The sequence below is a fragment of the Siniperca chuatsi genome, linkage group LG9, assembly GCF_020085105.1.
Source record: "Siniperca chuatsi isolate FFG_IHB_CAS linkage group LG9, ASM2008510v1, whole genome shotgun sequence".
Taxonomy (NCBI): Eukaryota; Metazoa; Chordata; class Actinopteri; order Centrarchiformes; family Sinipercidae; genus Siniperca; species Siniperca chuatsi.
The window spans coordinates 15,795,221-15,801,582 of record NC_058050.1 but is presented as its reverse complement, the minus strand read 5'-3'; the positions used below and the strand labels follow the sequence as shown (position 1 = coordinate 15,801,582).

The window sequence follows — 6,362 nt, the reverse complement described above, 5'->3', positions numbered from 1 at the left end:
AACGGTGACAGCATACAGGTGATCATATTTAGAGGGATTTATAAAGGGGAAGAGACTTCCTTTTACCATTTGGTTCTTTCAGTTGACAATTCCAACAAGAAGCGTCATTGTTAAAATTACATGTAATGACTTGCGCTGATTTCAGTTTTCTGTCAGACTTAAACTGAAAGTTTGAATGATATTATTTAAGCCACTTAATAATTTAAAGTGTTTGCCCTCTCTAATATGTAAGCTTAATAGTTTAAAAATAAATTTGTAAAATCTAAAATGACCATTTACCATATCATTTATGGTGATCATTAACAGTGTCTCTGGTCTCAGTTTCTTCAGTTAAACTTGTGCCAAGCTTGCTTTGGTTCATCTAGTTGGACGAAAAAGCAAAAGCAAAACTATGATCAGGAAATAAGAATACAAGTTGAACAGATCAGAAGCATCAGAAATGTGTGTGTAAGTGAGTGCATGTAGGTTTGTGTGTATAATACACTGAGTCAGTATAAAAGCCATTAGACAGCGATTACTCACAAAGTGCTGTCCCTGGATGGATAGGTTGACAGCTTACCTTTTAATAGGTCAAAGTTTCACTCGGTTAAACATAATGAAGAGCATGTACTGTATGTTCATAGAAGGACAAATTCATATACATTAGACAGAGATTCATATACCGATGTTGGCCTTCACAAGTGACATTGTTTCCTCAGATTATTTCACATATGTGACTAAGAAGCTAAAGACTTAAGGACATAATGCACAAATAAACATTAAAAACAAACCACCAGCAACAACGCTGTGCTCTTTCGGTCGTTTATTCTCCTCCGCTGAGGAAGTGTTGAACTTACAGTAGCTTACGGTGTGGAGACAGGAACCAATGCAGCAAAGTGACTGTGAGAGTGATTTATCCTCCTTTGGCATGAAGCGTCAGTGTCATCAATCACATGGTTTTAATTAGTGATGGCTCCCCTTTGTGGCTGAGAAATGTGCATGTAATTCAATTTGGGACTCACTGCTGCCTCAAGAACCCCACACAAAGATTTGTCAATCCACTGTAAGTTCATACACAGTTGGAACAGTTGATACTGATGAAGCTGACCTCACAGATCTGCAAAGAATACATTGCATCTCAAAAAATATGATACAGTTAAAAGACACATTTTACTGTGTCTTTTTTAAAAGAGATACATTAGTTAATATACATTAAAATAAATAAATCAATAATAAATAAACACTGTTCTATTGTGAAATAGTCATCAACCTCCAATATGATATTAAACTGACAACTACAAAAATCTTTTTGATACAATGGAAATGAGAGTCATTCTACATAATCAAAACTTGACCTACAATGACCTCATGGGAATTGATTTTTTGGGTCTCAGAAAGTTTGTGAACCTTTGTTTTAACTGAAAACTAGATGAGGCGGAGTGGAATGTGCTTAAAAAAATTAAACAAATGTATTTATTTATTACTTCATGTGCACCTTTCTTTATCAAGTATCAATCAACAAGGCACAGATATCAATTATGCAGAAATAAATTGAGAGAGGTCAGTCCTTTTTATGAGAAAACAATATTCATTAGCTGCACAATGTGAGTGCTGTCACCATTACTTTGTTTTCCCTTGAAGTAATTCTTTAAAATGGCAATACAGTGATGCAAGACAAAAACAGCTCCTTTTAGCTCTTGACACACAGAAGCCTCTTATTCCTCATTTAAATGTTGGTTTCTTCTGATTTCCTCTTCAATGGGGAACTCAACTGATACCAGCAGCAAAGGCCTGAGACTTAAATGAAAACAATGCCAGCTTTGAGAGTTAAGGTGGCCATTGAAATGCTAAAATATCAATAGCACTTATTTAGTTCTCCAAAGACACTTGAAAGTCTCTTATCTGACACATGGTAATGCAAGTCACTGTAGTGATGTTTATTTCACAGCAGTCATTCACTTTATTGTCAAATGAAAGACTGTTTTTGCATCTGAAATCTCATTTCTTATTGTGAATTTGACCCTTGACCTTATCACAGTCAAAAAGACAATATTTTTGTACTCATTGTGCTATTGAGAGACATTATTTTAGCTAAATTAAAAGAAAAATGCAATAGCTTTGGTTTGAGAAAAAGCAGATTAACTAACTGAGTGATTTAGGAAATGTAATTGTTTCAATCAATCGTAAGTGATGTGCAAATATGTAACGGTCATACGGTAAGCAAGTGGATTCTAAAAATAGTATTTCAAAACAGTCATGGCATACACGGTCAAAGACTTGGTCATGCCAAGATGACACAAGCCAACAGCCACCTCATTACTGTTGCTACAGTGTTAGAAAATCACTAGTCTTCACCCTTCATATGACAGCCTAATTTGTCCTGTTATCAAAATACATCTTGCACAATCCGACGCTCTGCTGCAAATAACGTCCATTGTGTGGGTGTGAATGTATGAGCAAAAGCAAGAAAGAAAGTATAAGAAAGAAAAAAATGTGGCAAGTCATAAAACTGTGAATACCAGAAGTGTAGATTACTTGATTATTTTTTATTATTATTCAGTGTTATTTTCTAGATATTCCGACAGTGGGAGATGTGTGGCATGAGTTTATTTAACAGAAATGGATTTCTATGGAATTTTATGTTTTCAGGAGCATGTGAAACACAACATAACAATAATAACAACAACATTTTAACTGTACAAAGTTATGTACTTACCCTAGTTTTCCTTTTGGTTACAGTGTTTTCATTGGTTCTCCAAGATCGCTGATCAATTAAATGAGACTGTCTTCCCTGCATGCACTTGGCATAATCCTATCGAAATATCAACTTCTACCAATGTCTCAGATTTATATAATGATCATACAAAATGTTGTTGATTCAACAGTCTGATTGTGCTGCGCGACAAAATGTCAGATTTAAGGCATCTATTTTTGTTCTTGGGATATATCAGCTCCCTAACAATATCTCCACCAATCATTTTCTTTGATGCTGATGTTCTGTTTAACTTTTAGAGGTGCTGATTATATTCTGCCTTTTTCCTCTCTGGATCCCCTCTAACAGCACCAAATCAGCATCCCAATTCCACATGAACATGTTGCTCACAATCAAGCTGTCATTTGGTCTATGAAAATTTGGCTACACCATTAGCTGATGTGCCGAGAGGAGAAATTCCAGACCTCTGTCTGTGTGGTTGTTTTGAAGGCAATGTTGGTTTCATCCCCTGCTGATTGACTCTAATCAGCCACACCATGCCAACATCACTCTGTCCTGAAGCTCATATACACTGGTCGCTGATTAGGTGGGAAGACTGGGGAATTGAAAAATACAGAAATATTTAGCATGCCTTGATGCTCTGTAAACACTAGGAAGGCTGTTTTGATGCATACATGTACAGCCATATGTAGTCTGCAGGGCCTATAGTCACTGAACTTCGATAAAGCAGTGTTATGAAATGATAAACTGGTCTTTATCGGTTCAGACTGTTCCCACGCTGGCACCAACAGTCAATACTGAAACATAAACAATATGCTAACATTTAAACATAGACGATTTTGGTGTCAGCAGCAGTGACTGTTGCTGTTGTCAAAAAGTTTGTTGTCAAAAAGAGCTACAGCCAAACACATCACAAGTGTTGGCTTGTGTTTCCATGGGCTGAACAGGTCTGACAAAGAAAACACTGTTGACGCCAGGCTCATGCTGTGCTGTCTGGGTCCACAACAGGTTAAAACACCACAGTGCCCCAGCTCCAGGCTATCTCATGCTACGTGATTATTTTAACCCATCGTGGCTTGTGATATCACCACATTGTGGCTTGTGTAAAGTTAGTAAATGCTCGTATAAGTCATCATGTATAAGCAGAGGGGTCTTGTACATTGAAACATAAGTGCAATGTTACATAGGCTGACATTAGGAAAGCTAGTTCAGGGGCAATGTCCAGGGGCTATGAGAGACAGGTACTTCCTATATCCTGTGGTTGATGGCGAGGGGCCTCACCTGGGCTGTAATCTGGGAGGACTGATCACAAAGAACCAGAGTGAAGTGAATTCCGCCTGTCCTACTTCAAACACAGCAGGACAGTAAATCAGACAGGTAGACAACACTAGGCGGCTCACTCATCCCTTGTGTTTGCTGCTTCTGTCCCTGAGGGTGCAGGAAACAAGTATGCCAACAATGTCACCTGACAACACCATGGAGCCCTTTCACCACAAAACCATTTTACAGGACTGCTGTGAGGAGGCGTGTTGTGAAGTTATGTGCCTGCACAGAAAGAAGAAAAACACAGTGAAGGTTACAAGTCACACATTAGAAAATGGAAAATCTACATGAGATAGAAACTGCAGATTTGTCCACATTATATGTAGATAGACAAAACATAATAAATTAATTTACAATTCACTATTTTACTGTTTTATTTACCATGTACTATAAATTATACTTGAAAATTCTAATTGTAAAGTGGTCAGCAGTAGTAATTTTAGGTGATAGATTTAGCAAATACTGTTCTTTGCAGACATGTTGTACTTTTAAGGTTTATTTTTGTGCAGAATAAATGCAATGAATGCAATTAAAATCCGATATTTCCTGGACAACTTCACAGCATTTCATTGCTGAATTATATTTTAAAATTATGGGAAGAGTTACAGTGCAAGTATATCAGTCAGATGTGTAACTATTGAGAAATCACATCTGAGGATAGGATGTCAGGGAAAAATGAATCAGAAAGGAACACCAAGGTCAGTGTGATATTTCAAGGCTTCTACTTTACATGGTCACATAGCAAATGTAGGCCTTCAATCAAGTCAGATTGGGTGGATGGACTATAGGTGCACCAACACACAGCACTGAGAGTAATGACAAAGAAATAAATCCATCAAATAAAAGGGAAAAAAGGGATCAGCAAAAACTTTCAGGGTCAACACAATACTGTTTCGAGATAAACAATATAATATTCTGTTTGGACAAACCTTAATGAAACAAATAGACATGCTTTTGTTTTCCAAACAGCCCCCATTTACTCACTCAAATTGATACAATTAAAACAAAATGTGTGATCCTTATCTGAACTAAGTGCTGTTGTGTTCGTGCGTTCCCTTTATTTTCCCAGTGGTGCCTCACCCTAAATACTTTTTCCTCGTATTGAGAAATGCAGTTGTTCTTGCATGTGCCTGAGGACAAGGATGCAAATCTGACTAATAATGCCATACATTACTACCTTCTCATTACTGCAAAATGTTAACTGCTATACAAACTCTGTCTGTTTGCTCTTTTCTTTATGTAACCTATTTGAATTTACACTGAGGGGATTTTACAGATGACATGTTTTAAGACCCCTGATGCTTTATATCTTTGCTGCCAAAGTGGAATATATCCAGGATATTAATAATATAGGGGTTGATCCATCTCCCAAGAACCATTTATCTAAAGTTTGTGCTATCTAAATATGAGCCAGAAACCCAATGCACCAGTGCTTTAACAATCAATACATTATCTTATGTGCTAAGTCTAAATGTACAGAGTTTTTTTTTTCCCCGAGTGTGTGGAACAAATTAAAAGCCCAGCCAGTCAGTAAAAGACCAATTCATAAAGGTGAAAAAGTGAGGCTGTGGCTGTGACGGGGAGGACCAGTGAAAAATCTCTGCTGACCCTCTCATCCCTCTGCTCATCTATCTCTCACTACTGTCCACTGATAGATTTCCCCTCTCTGATTTATGGGAGAAAAAAAATGTCACAGTGGAATGGGCTTTTGATAAAATTGTTGAAGAGATTCTGGGCAATAAATCCTGATCTTTACATCCAGGTTGCTAGCTACTTTCACATTCTCGTGCCATCAATAAGAGCCGCCAAACATGACAACTAATCAATAACGTTACAATATTCTGGGCAGTTTGGGAAAACAGTAACATTTATATTTAACAGAAAAGAGCAAGTCACTCTTTTATACTCAACAAACTATGGATAAGAGGAGCTTGACTGTAACTTAGGCTGAAAATAAGTCACACTGTGTTTGCACTGCCTACTGGAGAGAAATTGTTGTTCTTCACAAAGACTTTTGAAATAAACCTATTTTTCAACAAGAAATTCTATTTATTATTATTTTTCTGTATGTATTAAAAATGTGTGCACAGATCTGCCAACTCCTGTCAATCTGTTAAATTCCCATTAACAAAATATTACATTGATAGATAAATCATTTGTATTTTGCCACATAACCCATTGGGTAATGAAAAAAATTAGAATTTAGCAATCATCAATCAAAGTGACTTTATGTTGTAATGGTCCCAAAGATGAGCTTATGTTTTCTGTGAAGCAAAACAGCCCAATATAAAGGTACTAACAAGTTACAGGATCTCTAGTCCAACATCACTCATGATGGAGTGTTTCT

At 36.8% G+C, this 6,362-nt stretch overlaps 1 long non-coding RNA gene across 1 annotated transcript in view; it reads right to left on the bottom strand.

The window, feature by feature from the left end:
• Positions 1 to 543: 543 nt before the first annotated feature.
• Positions 544 to 6,362, bottom strand: part of LOC122881394 — a 34,875-nt gene continuing 29,056 nt past the window's right edge. Inside the window, exon 2 of the long non-coding RNA XR_006379153.1 lies at positions 544 to 4,237. This is a non-coding gene — a long non-coding RNA (uncharacterized LOC122881394). The remainder of the gene's footprint in view (positions 4,238 to 6,362) is intronic.